Consider the following 19,642-nt stretch of genomic DNA (forward strand, 5'->3'; position numbering starts at 1 on the left):
CTCCAGTTCCATTCTCCAGTCTTCTTCATCATTCCCGGTGTCCCCTGAAGCTGCCCTGTATTGCCTGTCCTGGGAGGCTCCCTTGATCCCTGGCTTCCTGATGGGTTTGGCTAAAGTGAAGTGCTGGCAGGAGATCAGAGGATGAGGAGAGTGAGGCCGGGTGTTAGCCCCCCTGCCCCTCCCTGCTGGGTCACCCACTGTAATAAATCAGTTGCATTCCTCTACCAAAGGTAGGCAGCCTTCCATGCAGCTATTCCCTCCCTGTCCTTCCCCCTGCCCCCACCAGCTCCTTCAGGCTTAGGGATGGTAATGCTTCTGGACTGTTTTGCTAGCCCCAGAGCACTACACCATTCTTTGTGGTTACCCAAACCTAGTGTTTCTCAAATATTTTTTTTCCCATTTTCACCACCCACCTCAACCACCAAGTAGCCTTTTCAGACTTTTTTCCTAATCTTCTTTCCCACCATGAAATTTTAATACCACAGATGTACTATGTATCTGTTTATGTACTATACATATCTCTGCTTTACACATGAAAAGAATAATACTTCTTTGCCCCCTTAGGGATAATATGGCTCCTCATTGAGAATGTATACCTCAAACCAACTCATGTTTTTTGTAAAGAGTTCCTTTAAAAAGTGTCCTCAGCCACCCAGCTTGTGTAGCCAGTTCTTTCTTGCCAGAGCACTGATTGACGAGAGAGTACATACCTGTGTCCCTGAACAATGCATCTTTAGTTTTTCTGGGTTTTGTCTTTACATAAATGAAATGACATGGTGTATTTTTCTTGGTCTTGCTTTTCTTAATGTAGTTTGTGGTAGTCATCCATAATGAGGTGTGAAGCTATTGTTTATTTGCTGTATAATACTGCATTGAAAGGAACACGTCAACATTGACCTGTTCACTTAGTGTTGATGGATATTTGGGTTGGTTATTCTGAACATGTGGCACAAAACATTCTTGGACGTGTCTCTGGGTTTAGATACAGATATCCATGAATGTGGATATGGATATAGGTATAGGCATAGATATAAACATAGATACAGAATGTCTACGGTACATACCTGCATGTAGAATTACTGGATGGTAGGGTATGCCTGTCTTGACCCTAAGCAGGAAATACCAAATTTTTTTCCTGTACCTGTACCAGTGTACATTCACACTAATAAGGAGTTTTGGTTGCTCCACATTCTTTTCAGCATTTGTTGTTGTTAGACTTTAAAATTTTTGCTCATTGGTTGGGTATGAGATGGGTATCTCATTGTAGCATCTTTTTACTTTTTCATTAGCTATTTGTCTTTCCTTTTCTGTGAATGCCCGCTTATGACTTTTGTCCATTTTTCTATTGGGGTGTTTCTCTCTCTTCTTGATTCATTGGTATCCTCCTTATATTGCAGGCAATAATTCTTTACCACTTATATATGTTGCAAATACTTTCCCTGACTGTGACTTATCTTTTTGCTCTCTTTAAGGTGAATTCTGATTAATAGGAAATTTAAAATGCAATGTAGAAAAAATGTACTATTCATTTCCTTAATGGTTTATGCCTTTTGTGGCTTATTTGAGATACTCTTTCCAGTGCTGAGTTTCTAAACTTATTTTGTAGTTCTTTTTTAAGATCTTTTAAATTGTGCCTTTTACATTTAAATTTTTATTCTATCAGAAATTCATTTTTGTACATAGTAGGGATCAAGTTTCTTTTTTTCCTTATGATAAAAGGAACTAATTTTCCAGTCTCACTTACTGAATAGACCCCTCATCTCCTTATCCTATCTTTAGTGCTTTCTCAGTCATGTATTTATGTGTGTGTGGGTCTGTTTCTGAGTTCTTCCTTATATTCCATTAGTCTGAGTTCTTCCTTATATTCCATTAGTCTAGTAATATATCCTCATACCAATAATAGTTTTAATTTCTATAAGCTTAATAATAAGCCTTGATATCTGGTAGAGTAAGTCTCTTTACCTTTTTAGAAGTATCTTATCTATTCTTTGCTCTTGGCTCATCCCTGAAAAAAGTTTTAAATGGTTTGTCAAGTTCCTGAAAGGACTTGTCATGGGTAGAAGCAGGAGCAGGGGGGCATCCACATGCACACCAGTGAGGACCACTTGAGGCAGAGTAGGTGATGAAAGGTGCTACCAGTCACCACAGCATATCTGAAATCCAGAAACCAAGGCCTCTGGAGCCAGAATACCACCCAGCATGGGAAAGCTCAGCCAATGTCAAAAAGTGATATGAGGCTGTCTCTGCTTATTTTTCTTAACCCAGTGGCCCAGGGATATCATAAAGGTACTAAACCTCCACGTTTGGGGAGGTTTCTTGAAGAACCATGGCTCAGGTGTTCCAGGTGGCACAGTGGTGAAGAATTTGCCTGCCAATGCTGGAGACACACGTTCAATCCCTGGGTTGGGAGATACTCTGGGAGAGGGCATGGCAAGCCACTCCAGTATTCATGCCAGGAGAATCCCATGGACTGGCGGGCTACAGTCCGTAGGGTTGCACAGAGGTGGACATGACTGAAGTGACTTCACAAGCATGTATACACTGAAGAACTGGAATTACTTATCCTGAAAAAAGAGGAAAACTAGGAGTGACTTAATTGTTGAATACTGTTCTAGGCTGAGGAGATTAATGAAAATTGGAAAAGAAGCCAGAGTTGGGGATTCAGACTCATAGGCATCAACTAATATCACAAGAGACAAACCTAGTTGAACCCACAGCACCAGCCTGTTTTCTTCCAAAAAGAACATAGATGGTTCTGGTGTGAATCCTTGTCCATTTACTGATATTTGTGTTTGTTTGTTTAGACACCACTGATCATTTACTATGGGCCTATCTCTATTCCAGGCACTTACTCCATGTAGTAATTTATTTAAATCTCACCTACTCCAACCTAAATCAACTCAGAGTATGTATCCAGCTTATGCTTTTTCTGTTGGTGTTCTCGCATGAGGAATAGATCACTGAGGGAGGTTGAAGAATTCTATGTATAGACCGTCCACGACCACTCCTCAAACCAGGCTTTCAAACGTTTTCTAGTGGGTCTTGTTTATTTGACCTAAATGGGACATTGTAAAGCCAGGTGTCAAGTCATGCAGTTTAAAAATAAAAAGCAACAGGATCGTGGTGACTATGTTTTCTCTGAGGAAGCAGGTAGAAGGAAGGGGGTGAGCAGGAAGACGGGGTGCTCAACAACAGGCTGCCTGGAGCAGCCATTGTATCCTCCGCAGAGACTGTACAAGTAAGACTGGACCCTCTGCTCCAGGCGGGGATGTCCACGGCATCGAGGATTTTTTCAGCAAGAAGGCAGCGCCTCAAATCCTTTGTGGAGCAAGACAGGTTATAAATAGATCTATAAATTTTTTTTAACTAGAAGGCAACAGGCTTAGCACAGCTATTCTTCCCCGTTGGTTCTCTTCCCTGGACCGCTTTGCCTGTTAAATCCCTGCTACCAGGCAGATCCACCTGCCTCTTAGCCAATCCGCTGCAGGAGCCTCAGGAGAGCCAGGCTGCAAACTGGCTTCTATCAGGGCTCCAGGTTGTGACCTTGCTTGTGGAAAAGACTAAATCTTCCTATCTTATCTCTGGCTAATTGGGCAGGAGGTAGAGGAGACAAGAATTTATGGGCCAATTTGCCACCTGCTGACCGAAACACTAATGTCTCCATTTCAGAGGCAGGCTCTGATTTTAGTGACAGGCTGAGGAGAAAAATGATGTAGGCTGGTTTTCTGGAAAATGTAGTGAAGACCGGCTCGTGGGGCTTTTAACTACAAAATCCGAAGACTGGTATTTTATTGGCCAAGTTATATGTGGCTTGTGTTTTGTGTGTGCATGTGTGTGTGTGTGAGAGAGAGAGAAACAGAGAGAGAAGCAGAGAGATTGATTTCCTCTCTCCTAACAGATCCAAAGGCATTTGAGCATGCAGGGACTTAGAAATTATTTAGCCCAGGGCATCTCAAACTTTGTTGTACATCAGGATCACCTGCAGGCTTGTTAAAGCGCTGACTGCTAGGTCTCGACCCTGTGTTTCTGACTCCGGGTGAGGCCTGAGAATTTGTAGTTCTCACAAGCTACTAAGTGACGCTAATGCTGCAAGTCTGAGGACCACACTTTGAAAACCACTAATTTAGTCCAATGTCCAGATCACCGATGAGGAAACTGAAGCTCAAGAATTAAAACTACATGTTTAAGGGCCCACAACTGATTACCAGCTAAAGCCGGACAAGAACAGAGACACCTGACCTCTGATCTGGTGCTTTCCCACTGCTTCAAGCCGGTGCATGGTCAGAGTGCCAGGGAGGCGCCATTCCAGCGATACACATGTTATCCTTTATGGCTGGAGATGACCAGTGTCCACGCTGTTTTCTGCTGTCCTCCCTAGCCGAACATCACTGGCTCTGCTGGCTCAGTACATAAATAGACCAGCCCAGCCCACTTGCTCCACCATCCAGTGGGACTGACAACCAAGGTGCCTACTCACTCCCCTCATATCCTCACGGGCAACTGAGCTGAGATCTGAGGCCTCTGTGGTGACCACTGGTCATGCATATTGGCCCTGAGGAATAGCTCTTTCTACATCCTCCCACATTCACCAGAACTTTGACCTTAGTGTCTGACATTTAAGCCCTTTATCCTGCTTAGCAACTAAGTCCCCTTCTGAGGCTGGAGCTCACTCTGAATGACCATCCAGCACTGGGGGACTATCCTTCTGTTGGTCCCCTTCCTGGGCTGGAGTGTTGGCCTATACCCAAATCCTGTGGTTGGGTCCTACATCCCATGGGCCAGCCTCCTACATGGTGTTTGTTCATTCAGAGGTCTTCTGAGCACTAATTGTCTTCTGAATTCCCAGGGTCTGTGCTCTGCCTGCCAGATTGGAAATCCCAGGTTTGACCTGGTATAAGTCAAAGCTGGGATTTTCATCAAGCCTTGGGATGCTTGTCTACCTATCATGGGCCAGTTTCTCCATTGGATCAGTTCCCCAACTCCATATAACCCTAGCCACATTCCTTGGTTTGCCCAGTGAGACCCAGCACAAGGATGTCCTAAAGAGGACAAGTGCTTTGAGTGGGTTTTCCCCACCATGGAGAAGGGATACACTGACCCATCCACAGTGGTACCTTACAGGCCTCTTTTCATTTGGAAGTGATGCTCCAAAGACATGGTCTGATAGGAGACAAAGAATTGGCTAGATTATTCTGCATAAGGAGTTGGTAGATACTAGAGATGAAGGAAAGAATACAAAAGAGAGGGCCCTGGAGAAGTTTGGAGTAGTTTGAGTGACATAGAAAGATGCTGGAACCTAGGGGGAAAGGAGCCAATAAGAGATTCCCTATGTGACATGGCCAGAGGACTTTTGCTGTTGAATTTTAATTTGCCTGCTGTCAGGCAAGATGATCTCTTCCCTGCTCCAAATCTAGATACACCTCGATAGCTTTTGTGGTGGAGACATGAGGAGGGAGACAGCAGGACAGTATAGAGAAACATGGTCTGCTCCACTCACCTCTGCTGAGACTCATGTAGCTAGGAGGGCTGGATCTCGACTTTAGGCTGGAAACTGCTAGTTCCAGCTGGTCAACACTAGTGGGGTGAGCAGAAGCTAAAAGTGGGTCTGGGAGAAGCAGGGAGGAGTGCTTGACACAGAAGCAACTGCCAGGTAGACTTAGGCAGGGACAGGGAGCATATGCCCTGTTTGCCAAACACACCAGAGGCTTTAAAGGCAACTCTTAGACAACTGTGCTGGGTTGTTCTGGGATTCATTGTCATTACACTCTCACCATTTGAGAGAGCTAGCCTGATATCAGACACTCTAGAGTCTCTTAAATTTGGATCCAATTAACTTGGAATCTGTATTCCCATGGTAAGGGGTTTGGGTGAGATTACCTTTTTCTTGTCTGTGAAGAAACAAATCAGACAAGATGACAAGATGGTAGGAAACATGTTTAGCCTATGCAAATCCTTGGCTTACTGCCTTGGGGGGAAAAGGCAATAAATGCATTGATAGTTGATGGGGGTTTACAGTTTTAGGGAAAAAAAATTTAAAACACTTGATTCTATTCTTTTTTTTTTTTACAATTTGAGGATGGTTCTGAACCTCTTTTCTAGTGACTCCCTCCCCTGTAGAGTTGATTCTTTTGTTTCTCCCAAGCATACCTTACCTGGTGAGAAGATGGTGTGGGAAGTCAGGTTGCCATTTTAAAGTGTCCCTCAAACATCCTAGAATGGGACAGCTTTTCCTTCTCCCCTTCAAGTAAGTGTCAACCATCAGGGCTGCAGTAGACTGTCAGGATGTGGCAGTGGGAATGAAAAGGAAGGCGAGGAAAAGGTTCTTGCTGCAACCATTCCCTTCCCTTCATTTGTTCCTAGTCCAAGAGCGGCTGGAATGAGTCACTCAGAACACACCTTGGTCCTTTTCCTGAGAAAGCCAAACTTGGAAGTGACTAGCAGGTCTAATTGTGCCTCTGTGGAATCTAAATTCTGGAAGGAGACAAAGAGAGGCCTGGAGGCCTCTGACTGGAGAGCCTGATGGATTAAATCCAAGCCGCCAACCGTCCCAAGAAGCTGTCAGGGTGCCTGGGCCGTGTGGAGTCGATCTGGACGATGCATTCCAGATGGTTTGCCTTTTTTCCTTGGGTTTGGGGCCAGTTGGAGCTCCTGGGCGGTCTCCCAAGGTAGACCCCCAGAGAGCATAGGGCAACTGTCCAGATGGGAGGGACCAAGCTGAGGATCACTGTGGCAGGCTTGAAATTAGAGGGAAGAGCCCCCCTCCTTTGTGTCGAGCATCTGGATATCATTTTTCAGGCTATTAAAAACACTAACTCTACTTTGCTAAATGCAGCCAATTCATTTTTTTCAAAAAGCAGTTGGGGGCCAAGCAGTTGCCCCAAAAGGGATCCAAATAACTTCGGGCTGTGATATGCGGTGGCTCAGAAAAGGGGCTCCAAACCTTGCTAACAAGCATCCAACCACCACCTCCACTCCAACCTCCCAACTTCACCAGTTCACAGGCAATGACCCCACCTATGACAAAGACTCAGGACAGTGCCAGGGTTTTGCAGTGTATTTTACTTTTGGTTTTTGTGCAAAATGTATGAGGCAGATGAAGAACCTTTTCTTCCACATCGAAGGCTTTCCGATTAGGTTACTAAAAAGAAGCAGGAGATAGACAGAAGGGTGGGGGCAGGAAGAGCATGCAAGAGAACAGAGAGAAGGAACAGACTAGATGAACCACTGAAAATTCTCTATGGACTCCAAGGTCCGTGAATTAGCTCTAGCCATGACTGAATTTGCTGCCGTGGAAAGAAGGCCTGTTTACCTGTGGTCCTGTTGCAACAATGTGGTTGGCCAGCAACCTGAGGGCAAGCAGCTAAGAGCAGCCCACTTCCCAAGGGGCCTGGGGAAGAGACAGGAGGTGAAGGATGAGCTTCTACCCATGAGCGTCCCAGGCTGGTTGGAAGAGAAGTGGTCCCAGCTCTGGGGAAATCCTGGCTACCGAGGCAGCAGGCCCCAGCACTGGGTAGCTTCTGGCTTACTAGAAAGAGAATAATTGCAAAGTACCATGGAATAAACAACTGCAAGGGAAGGGAGTTCGTAAGTACCAAGGGGACGCAGGGACAGGGTGGACAGAATCGTTTGGGATGCTTTGGAAGGAGAAAAGCTGCCAACAAAGAAAAACCTTTCCAACCCAATAACCTTACCCAGAGGAATCAGAGGAAGCCCAAGGATAGATCCTGCCCAACCATCCCAATGTCTGCTCTGTTGCTCTGAGAACTGTGCTTTAGTCAAACTATTTTGGACACATTTCTAGAGGGTAGATGTCAGAAAGTAAAAACCTTACACATCCAATCAATCCCTGAAAGTATCCTGTTTGAGGGGTGGAAATGTCTTCTATATATATCTCCTAGCTCCAGGCACTACCTGTGATGGCAAAAGCAAGCTTCCTAAAATTTTCAGCCTAGTCCATATTGGGGGAAAGTGATGACATTCAGGACATAAATGCTTACTGTAAATATACATCATTATACATGAACAAACCAGAAGTAATCAAGTACACAAGTCTGTACACTGCAAACTTGTGATGACACGCCCCTATGCAATGTATCCATGCCCCTAACTCTTATTCATGCTTTGTCCTTAGGAATCAGCCAAGAGGATTGCTCTCCCCATTATTTAGAGACCTCACTTGACCCTGGTCCTCACGGGTGCCTCAGCATGAAAATCTCCAGCTCCAAGGCCCAGACCCTCGCCTATCTTGACAGGGCAAACAGCTCCTGTTGTGTGCCAAAGTGTTATTAATGAGCTCTGATCTCACTCATGGCAGCTCTGCTGTGAAATGCCAGTCCTGTTAATAGCTCACCGCCAGGCTCTGTGCTTGTCTTCGTGGAGTCGCACCTCAGGACTAACCTTTATCTTCCTTTTATGATCCCAGAACATTGACAGATTCTCAAATGCCATAACAAGAAAATACGTCATGAGCACCAGCCAGTCCTTCTGAGATAATATTGATGTCAGTGACAGGCACGCTATTTTCACCTCCAGATTTAAATGGGAGTGTTTTGATATGGTCTCCCAGACCAGGAGACTTACATAGTAGAGAACTTCCACAGACTGGATCTTTCTTGCTCACTTGAATTTTAAGAGAAATTTTCTCAAGGGATTCAGATAAGTGTTGCTCTCACTCTTTACACAGAGCAACATTAGTGCTTGTCTTGTTCACACTTGCTAACCAGCATTACTCTTCTGCGTGAAGTTACATCCTTTCCCGCTGTGGTTGGATCTCCACCTTTGTGACTCCTGCTTCTCCACAGTAAGTTGATGAGGGAGCCTGGGATTCTCCCAATGAGTAAAACCTGAGCCTGGCCCCAAATCAGGCTGCCTAGGGAACAGAAACAACAGGTGAAGGGCATTGCTACCCAGCCCCAACTCCACGGCCATCCCATCCTCATTTTTTTCCTGGAGTTGCCACGAGCTTTACTTGAGGCTGAAGCTCTGGTACTTGCTCAGGAAGGAGATGTGTGGGGAACTACTCCCTGATGAACTGGAGTCCTTGAGTCTCTATTCCATAGGGGTTTCTTCTAGATTTTCTAGGATAACTCATCCCACCAGAGGAAATGAGCTCATGTAGTCACTGGCCTGACAGATGGCAATGACTTTGGTCAAGAGTGCCAAGGAAAACACCCCAGAAGACGGCTGCTCCTCCCTGTGGCTTTGGTGGCAGCGCCACGTGGATGGGTCTGTCTGCCTATAGCCTTCTCATACCCGCAGAGTGTAAACACCAGGAGCAGCCACATTCCTTGGGCTCTGCATACGGGGTGCCTCTGGGCATCTGACCTGATCTGAGTCCACAGAGAAGACGCTGTCAAGCCAACTCTCATCTGGGAAATGCAGAGCTGTTTTTAGACTCTGACCTGGTCGAGTCCATCCTGGAAACATGAGCCAAGGAAAGTTGGCTGAAACGAGCAAGACTCATTTAAGAAGCTGTAATGGAGGAACGCCCATTCTGCCCTGTTGGCTGGCTGCCAAAGTAGATTGGCTCCAGGTAAGTCACTGGCAAGGACAACGATGCTTCTTCCTGCTCCGCATCAGTAACCTGTGCGTGGGTCGTGTGCTGCAGGAGGAAGGGCACGGTGTGGAGCTGGAAGGGCGCCAGAGGTTTATGTAGTCTGTAATCCTGGGGCTCAGTGACTTCTTCTATCTGATCTCTTACTTCCAGGAGGCTTCCTCTCCTCACTTCTCTCCAGGTACTGTGATGATTTGATATCGAGGCTCTCATTTAATATTTCCATTCCATCTCTGTCCATGCTTTCATCTGAGATTTTGTTGTGTTCTTGGCTGACCCAAATGATCATAATTCTGAGTTGTTTCCTCCAGTTTCTTCCACTTGTAACTGAGAAATGAGATTATCATGTAGTAAGTACTCTAAGAAAAAGGTACACAGGTTTGCTGTTACCAAGGTTATCTAAACTGACTTTAGTCCATACAGTTCATGTTAGAGGGAAAGGCACAGCAGTTTCCTTTTTCAAGAGTTTTCCCTCTGATTGTTCATTTTGTCCTTGTAACTCTTAGGACCATATAGAGATGAGTCAGATTACCTCTGTTTGACAGCTGAGGACAATTCAGCTCCGTAGTGACTTGTTTGAGGGAGTCCAGGTAATTGGTGACAAAGCTGATGTCTGGTCTCCTGATTTCCATTCTGGGGTTCTTTTTACCCATCTTCCTTATTTCATTCATGCATGTGTGCTAGGTCACTTCAGTTGTGTCCTACTCTTTGCAACCCTACGGACTGTAGCCTGCCAGGCTCATCTGTCTAGGGGATTCTCCAGGCAAAAATATTGGAATGGGTTGCCATGCCCTCCCCCGGGGGATCTTCCTGACCCAGGGATTGAACCCTTGTCTCCTGAGGCTCCTGCACTGCAGGTGGATTTTTCACCGCTGAGCCACCCGGGAAGCCCTTTTCATTCATTCAGTGTAGCGATTGAAATAAAAAATTGCCCCTATATGCCATGGTAGAAACAGGTCTGTAGTCTTATCTCCTAGCCCGCCCACAGAAACCATCTGTCCAGTCACACAAAAATAGCACCGTATTTCAGCCTCTGCACCTTTGCTCCTGCCATCACTTGCTTGAACTGCCCTCCCTCAGTTCTCTGCTTAATGAAATTTAACTGTCCCTTAAGCCCAAGATTAACTGTCTTCTCTTCTATATTGCTCTTCTGATTATAGCAGCAAAAGTAGTTTTTCTTACTTGGGACAGAGTTAATTAAAAAAAAAAGGTGTACAAAGCCATCATATACTGCCTTGGATTATAGCTTTTTTTGCAGGTGAATTTTTTTCTCCACAAATAAACTGTGAGTCCAAAAAGACAGAAATTGTGTCACACATCTTGTGTTCTCTGGAGAGTCTCACATAGACTGTAAGCCCAGTCTTTATTGAATGAGCAAATGTGACCTGGAGGAGGTTAGCTGGCTCCTCGACATAGTCACAGTACTGAGACTTGAATTCTGAATTCCAGAAGCTGGCCTCCATGTTCTTTCCACCAAGAAAACAGTGCAGTTTTCAATATGATTAGCCTCTTTGCAGGTCAACAATGGTTGAAAATAGGCTACTTCATATGGATCAGTCTAATACAATGCATATTGAGTTATTCTAAAAAAAAAATAGAATAGGTTAAAAAAAACCCCGAATTTCCTGGGTTGTTGACTAGTGGTAAATGAGTAGCCCTCTTTCAAGGATGCTGCTTTCTCTCACAAACTTGAAAATTGATTCTCACCATGAGTCAATGTGGGAATAAAGTATGGTGGTCATTAGGCTGGCTTCGTGGGCCAAAGAAAGAGGAGATTGAGAGTGACCCAGTGTTAATCTTCTTTTTTTTCTCAATCACTTTTTAAAAATTTAATTAACTCGTTTTTCATCTGTGCCGGGCTTTCTCTGGTTACCGTGCAGGGGCTTCTCACTGCGGTGGCCTCTCTCCTTGCAGAGCACGGGCTCTAGAGTGCGAGCTTTAGTAGTTGCAGCACGTACGCTTCCTTGCCCTGCAGCCTGTGGGATCTTCCTGGACCAGGTATCGTGCCTGTGTCTCCTGCATTGACAGGTGGATTCTTAACCACTGGACCACCAGGGAAGTCCCAGTATTACCTGCTTTTATCACCCATGCACTGTTTCCATCTGCATTGAACTAAGCATGCTCTGTCTGCCCACAGTGGACCAATTTATGTAGATACAGAAATAGCATGGAAATCCCTCATGGAATGCCAATCTTGTGATCATCTGTTGCTATTGCAAGTCATTTTAGTAAAAAGCTTTGATTTAGTGGATATCTTTTGTCTCTCTTCTTTTTGTTTTATCTTAAGGGTTGAATTAAGGGTAGAACTCCAGGCCTCATTCTATAGATGAAATGTACACTCAGTCTATATACTGAATCAATCTGTATACTGAAATAGAATGAAATAGAATAAAATAGAAATAATTACGCTTACTTGAAACCTCTCAGGAAGCTGCTTGGGTTCGAAGACTCCCAAGGGAATTATGCAAGTGACAACGGTATTTCACTCACCTGCCTTTAGAGTGGGGTGGGATATGGTCAGGTGTAGAGCTCACTTCTGCTGAGCAGTACAAGTTCGGGTCAGAATTAAATGGCTCAAGCCAATAGAGGAGAGACAGATTCTATCCTCTTTCACTTGTGGTTATGAAGCTGTCTTTAAATAAATATTAAGCACATATTTAAATATATGTGTTTGAAGCAATACAAAGTTGTCCCATTAAGGCATCTGTCTGTCTTGGTCTGGCCTTGTTTATCAGTGTCATTTTACTTATCAAAGGGAATGGACCACTCCTTGAACAGTCACAGAAACCACAGTGGAACTCAGGAATCTTAACCCAGTCTTGCATCCTATGCATTCACATCCTGTTGCTAAATAACAATTCATTCCATTTGTTTATTTATTAATGACAATTATCTGCATTGCTCAAATGACTTCCTCATTCAAATTAAATATTAGGATACTAGGTCACATACCATTCATACTGTTCATGGGGTTCTCAAGGCAAGAATACTGAAGTGGTTTGCCATTCCCTTCTCCAGTGGACCACATTCTGTCAGAACTCTCCATCAAGGCAAATCGGAAGTGGTCAAACAGGAGATGGCAAGAGTGAACGTCGACATTCTAGGAATCAGCGAACTAAAATGGACTGGAATGGGTGAATTTAACTCAGATGACCATTATATCTACTACTGTGGGCAAGAATCCCTTAGAAGAAATGGAGTAGCCATCATGGTCAACAAAAGAATCCAAAATGCAGTACTTGGATGCAATCTCAAAAATGACAGAATGATGTCTGTTCATTTCAAAGGCAAACCATTCAATATCACAGTAATTCAAGCCTATGCCCCAACCAGTAATGCTGAAGAAGCTGAAGTTGAACGGTTCTATGAAGACCTACAAGACCTTTTACAACTAACACCCAAAAAAGATGTCCTTCTCATCACAAGAGAAGACTCTACACATGGACATCACCAGATGGTCAACACCCAAATCAGACTGATTATATTCTTTGCAGCCAAAGATGGAGAAGCTCTATACAGTCAGCAAAAACAAGACCGGGAGCTGACTGTGGCTCAGATCATGAACTCCTCATTGCCAAATTCAGACTGAAATTGAAGAAAGTAGGGAAAACCACTAGACCATTCAGGTATGACCTAAATCAAATCCCTTACAATTATGCAGTGGAAGTGAGAAATAGATTTAAGGGACTAGATCTGATAGAGTGCCTGATAAACTATGGACGGAGGTTCGTGACATTGTACAGGAGATAGGGATCAAGACCATCCCCATGGAAAAGAAATGCAAAAAAGCAAAATGGCTGCCTGAGGAGGCCTTACAAATAGCTGCAAAAAGAAGTGAAAAGCAAAAGCAAAGGAGAAAAGGAAAGATATTCCCATGTGAACGCAGAGTTCCAAAGAATAGCAAGGAGAGATAAGAAAGCCTTCCTTAGCGATCAATGCAAAGAAATAAAGGGAAACAACAGAATAGGAAAGACTAGAGATCTCTTCAAGAAAATTAGAGATACCAAGGGAATATTTCATGCAAAGATGGGCTCAATAAAGGACAGAAATGGTAGGGACCTAACAGAAGCAGAAGATATTAAGAAGAGGTGGCAAGAATACACAGAAGAACTGTATAAAAAAGATCTTCACGACCCAGATAATCATGACGGTGTGATCACTCAACTAGAGCCAGACATCCTGGAATGTGAAGTCAAGTGGGCCTTAGGAAGCATCACTATATCACTAAGAACAAAGCTAGTGGAGGTGATGGAATTCCAGTTGAGCTATTTCAAATCCTGAAAGATGATACTGTGAAAGTGCTGCACTCAATATGCCAGCAAATTTTGAAAACTCAGCAGTGACCACAGGACTGGAAAAGGTCAGTTTTCATTCCAATCCCCAAGAAAGGCAATCCCAAAGAATGCTCAAACTACCGCACAATTGCGCTCATCTCACACGCTAGTAAAGTAATGCTCAAAATTCTCCAAGCCAGGCTTCAGCAATACGTGAACCATGAACTTCCAGATGTTCAAGCTGGTTTTAGAAAAGGCAGAGGAACCAAAGATCAAATGGCCAACATCCGCTGGATCATCACAAGAGAGTTCCAGAAAAACATCTATTTCTGCTTTATTGACTATCCCAAAGCCTTTGACTGTGTGGATCACACTAAACTGTGGAAAATTCTGAAAAAGATGGGAATACCAGACGACCTGACCTGCCTCTTGAAAAACCTGTATGCAGGTCAGGAAGCACCAGTTAGAATTGGACATGGAACAACAGACTGGTTCCAAACAGGAAAAGGAGTATGTCAAGGCTGTGAAGTAGGGTGAAAACCCTGCTTATTTAACTTATATGCAGAGTACATCATGAGAAATGTTGAGCCGGAAGAAGCACAAGCTGGAATCAAGATTGCCAGGAGAAATATCAATAACCTCAGATATGCAGATAACACCACCCTTATGGCAGAAAGTGAAGAGGAACTAAAGAGCCTCTTGATGAAAGTGAAAGAGGAGAGTGAAAAAGTTGGCTTAAAGCTCAACATTCAGAAAACTAAGATCATGGCATCTGGTCCCATCACTTCATGGCAAATAGATGTGGAAACAGTGTCAGACTTTATTTTTTGGTCTCCAAAATCACTGCAGATCGTGATTGCAGCCATGAAATTAAAAGATGCTTACTCCTTGGAAGGAAAGTTATGACCAACCTAGATAGCATATTAAAAAGCAGAGACATTTACTTTGTCAACAAAGGTCCGTCTGGTCAAGGCTATGGTTTTTCCAGTAGTCATGTATGGATGTGAGAGTTGGACTGTGAAGAAAGCTGAGCACCAAAGAATAGATGCTTTTGAATTGTGGTGTTGGAGAAGACTCTTGAGAGTCCCTTGGACTGCAAGGAGATCCAACCAGTCCATCCTAAAGGAGATCAGTCCTGGGCGTTCACCAGAAGGACTGATGCTGAAGCTGAAACTCCAATACTTTGGCCACCTGATGTGAAGAGCTGACTCATTGGAAAAGACCCTGATGCTGGGAGGGATTGGGGGCAGGAGGAGAAGGGGTCGACAGAGGATGAGATGGCTGGGTGGCATCACTGACTTGATGGACATGAGTTTGAGTAAACTCCGGGAGTTGGTGATGGACAGGGAGGCCTGGCGTCCTGCAGTCCATGGGGTCGCAAAGACTCGGACACGACTGAGCGACTGAACTGACTGACCTGAACTGAGGTCACCACATGGCCTTTCTGAAGGCCATACCTCTCTGATGTACAAAAGAGAATCAACAAACCAAGCAAAGACTAACAGCCTACTTCCTACCAGGCACTGTGCTAGGTACTGGATAGTACAATACGTTGGATCTAGTTTGGCTTATTCAGAAGACAACCCTGAGGCAAACCAAGGACTGTTTTTATAGAAGGATAAAAATAGTCTTCAATACATCATCTTTACAAAATTATAAAGCAGCTCTTGCTTCCTTTAACAACTCATTATGAATTCTTTATGCATGCAGTTACCTACATTGCAGTCGCATTTATTTTGTTCATGTCTCTAGTGCTTCTTGGTATGATGAATTTATAACGCAAAGACTAAAAGTAGAATCCCCTCTTACGTGTTCTAAAATTACTCCTTTCAAAGTTCAAAAGCTCCTTCTCCCTTTTAGTTTTAGTGGTGGAAAATCTGGTGAATCATTCCTGATTACACAGTATATAAACTTCATAGTTTCATAAAATCTAATCATGTTCCTGTTCAGTCTTCCTGCCAAAGAGCTTTACCCCATTCAGTAAGTCATCACTCCTCAAGTCATTTCTGAGACCCTTCTGGAGCTTTTCTAGATTTTCATATTTGTATTGATGTGTACGGTTTCCAGGAGAGAAATCAATAACTTTTTGAGGTTTAGACTGCCATGCTTCTACAAATATCCAGGTTGATGTTTACATGGCTCTTTAATAATAAACAGGTCAGCAATTCACAACATCATTTGTCATTAATCCTTGCTTCTTACCCAGATATTTCTTGCTGTATAAATGTTCTTACTGCAAAAATAAAACAGTTATACTGAAGCAAACACCTGTCTAGAACACTCCTTCAAAACTCCTTGTCTGCTGCTGCATTCTCTTCCCTGATTTTGGTTTTCTGTGTACATTTAAACACTCATCCATGTGCTCAAAATAAACAAAGATGCAAAACAAAACAACCAATATATTCTTCCTTTCCTCCTGCAGAATCCCAATCAACAAACCTTCTCGTTATGCCCTACCCATCCTCATTTTTCTCTTTACCCTATTTCTACACCCTCACTAAACTCTCTTTTCTCTTCATTCTTTGTCATCGTTGTTTGTCACAGGGTATACGTTGAAAACACAACAAAAAGAAAAGACTTCCCATTCTCCAGTTAATGTGTAGCCAATGCAGTGAGGAGAAAATAGCTCTCTTAGGCCAAATAAATTTTAGCAATTAACAATATCTTCTGTGAATCATACTTAAAAATGTAGCTTTCGACATTTCATACTTCACAAATGTCAATTGTGAGACTTGCACTTAGGTAATAATTAACTACTTTAAAACTACTCCACAAACATTGAATATGATTTAGCATGGCGCCTTGAGTATAGGAAATGTATCGTAAATAATTGATGAGGCTTTACTCTGATAACTATATGAGAAATGCCTACTGTCCTGTAGGTTATACTACTTAATGCAGATGTCTGGCGGCAGTTTAGTTAGCTTTATGAATGTTCTTGATGGATGAATAGAAATCACGTAGTGGATTGATAAGGAGTGGATGGAGTGTATGGGTTTAAGATTTTAGGAGGTAATAGTCCCGTTGGGATCTTCTAGATAGTTTGTGGGCTAGTACTCTGCAGAATTAACACAAATAAGACAGCAATATATATTTAAGGAAATTAATTAGTTCTAGAAAATGATGCTTTTTAATATTTAATTGGTGTATTTTCTAAAAAGGCAGGATTGCACCCATTCATTCAGGAAAAGCTTTTTTTAAAAAAAAAAAAAAAAACAGGTTAAAATTAGAAAATTGTCCAGAGTGTCTTTAATCTTTCATTGAACTGTCCACTCTTAAGTACTTCTATTCTAAGGACTCATCACTGCTCTCCAAACTTCCCCAAAAAAGCCTCTACTGAAGTTTCATCCTGAGTTTTCTAGTGACAAGTTCAATGCCAGCAGGGCTCCATGGACATGTAAATGGGATCTTCACCTTTACATACAAAAGCCACTGAGTAGGTGGCATCATATTTCAGTGAATTGGGAGTGAACACGAAATTCATAGGGACAAGCATGTTGACCCAAACATATGAAGATTGCTGAGTCTAATATTCTAAAATACGTAATTAGTCAATGACTAGGAAACCTTCCTCACATCAGTCTGGAAAGATAGTCAAATACAGAATGTTTTCTTTTTCTTAGATAACTGCGCTAGTTGACTAGTCAATACTATGAGAGTTGCTAATTTTAGAGGTTTTGGGCTCAATTTAACAGTATAGACATAAACAAAATATAAGGACCAAAAAAGGCAATTTTTTTTGAGACCATAACAGAAGTCCCTGTCAGTGGCTGCACATCATTCATGAAAAGTCTGTTGAAATAGAAGAATATAATAAAAGCCAACTGTCCCTCCCAGCTGACTTAAGAAAGCTGAAAAAAAACACAGACATATGACCCGTGGTTTGAGAGATGCCCGAATAGACTCCTCTAACATATTCGTATTAAAACTTGACCCCATGAGTTCTTCAGTTTCTGCTTCAAAGACTCTGTGACTTATGGAAGGATCCATAGGCACGTCCTCCTGATTTGGTCTCTGAAAGGCAGTGAGTCCCCTGGCCTCCAGCTGCATTGTTCATCTCAGAGCAGTGCATAAAGATTCTATAAAGATCCTACAGAACTGGAGATCCTACCAGCTCTTATTCACAAACTTCTTTGATATCTATTCACAGACTTTGGTTCAGAATGAAAATGCATAGGACATACAGTCTCTTCCTAAGATTTCACTATTCTCTTTCTGCTATTTAGGAATAGGAAGTCTATTAATTTAAAGTAAATGTCCATGATTTCCCTGGTGGTCCAGTGGTTAAGAATCTGCCTGCCAATGCGGGAGACATGAGTTTGATCCCTGGTCCGGGAAGATTCCACATGCTACTGGGTGACTAAGCCTGTGAGCTGCAACTACTGAAGCCTGCACATTCTAGACGGTGTGCACTTCAACGAGAGAAGCCACCATAAGCAGAAGCCGTGCACAGCAACTAGAGAAAGCCTGCGCAGCAATGAAGACCCAGCACAGTCAAAAGTAAATAAGTACTTTTTAAATATTAGGCAAATGTCCACAGAAAGCACATCATCCTCCAGGTAATTTGATCACATCTACCAAATTCTAATTAATTTGCGAAAGCAAAGAGGAACTGAGGACCCTCTTGATGAAAGTGAAAGAGGAGAGTGAAAAAGCTGGTTTAAAACTCAACATTCAGAAAACTAAGATCATGGCATCCAGTCCCATCACTTCATGGCAAATAGATGGGGAAACAATGGAAACAGTGACAGACTATTTTCTTGGGCTCCAAGATCACTGCAGATGGTGACTGCAGCCATGAGATTAAAAGACACTTGGTCCTTGGAAGAAAAGCCATGACAAACTGAGACAGCATATTAAAAAGCAGAGGCATTACTTTGCGGACAAGGGTCCATCTAGTTAAAGGTATGGTTTTTCCAGTAGTAGTTTATGGATGTGAGAGTTGGACCATAAAGAAAGCTGAGCGTAAAGAATTGATGCTTTTGAACTGTGGTGTTGAAGACTCTTGATAGTCCCTTGGACTGCAAGGAGATCCAACCAGTCCGTCCTAAAGGAAATATCAGTCCTGAATATTCACTGGAAGGACTGATGCTGAAGCTTAAACTCCAATACTTTAGTCATCTGATGCAAAGAACTGACTCATTGGAAAAGACCCTGATGCTGGGAAAGATTGATGGCAGGAGGAGAAGGGGACAATGGAGGATGAGATGGTTGGATGGCATCACCAACTTGATGGACATGAGTTTGAGCAGGCTCTGGGAGTTGGTGATGGACAGGAAAGCCTGGCGTGCTGCAGTCCATGGGGTCGCAAAGAGTTGGACACGACTGAGCAACTGAAATGAACTGAACCAAATTTTAAAATGAGGAGGAAATTCTGGGAAGATGGAGGAAGTGGTAGCATAGCTTTAAATCTCCCTGGATCCCTTCCCCAAAATAAATAACTGGATAGCAGAACTCAAAACCCTTGAAAATATTTACAGTAAAGCTTAGGTGATAAAGTAGCTTTGTGAACATCAAAATACCAACCAAATGGGATAGCCAGAAGACATGCCGGTTATCAGCACCTATGCATGAGGAAGCAGAGAGATCCATGAGAAACAGTGTATCCAAAAGGTCAGGGGACGGAAAAGTTCAATAACAACCAAGAGGTATTTGCTGAAAAGCATTTGGGCTCGGGTGATAATAGCCCTTGCATGGAAAAGAAAAATTTGAAAGGGAAAACTGCAAATTTAAAGAGATTTGAAAGATATATCCATAGTTTTTTTTTTTTTTTTAATGGACAAAACTAAACTATCATATTTATGGATGACACTTG

General features: G+C 43.0%; 1 protein-coding gene across 2 annotated transcripts in view; it reads left to right on the top strand.

Moving 5' to 3' along the window:
- Window positions 1-9,296: 9,296 nt before the first annotated feature.
- Window positions 9,297-19,642, top strand: part of SOCS5 (suppressor of cytokine signaling 5) — a 98,454-nt gene continuing 88,108 nt past the window's right edge. Inside the window, exon 1 of one of the 2 annotated variants that reach the window (XM_043468491.1) lies at window positions 9,297-9,532. The gene's annotated coding sequence lies outside the window, so the exon portion shown is untranslated. The remainder of the gene's footprint in view (window positions 9,533-19,642) is intronic. The other variant, XM_043468490.1, reaches the window with a different exon arrangement.

Source organism: Cervus canadensis, chromosome 5 (assembly GCF_019320065.1).
Source record: "Cervus canadensis isolate Bull #8, Minnesota chromosome 5, ASM1932006v1, whole genome shotgun sequence".
Taxonomy (NCBI): Eukaryota; Metazoa; Chordata; class Mammalia; order Artiodactyla; family Cervidae; genus Cervus; species Cervus canadensis.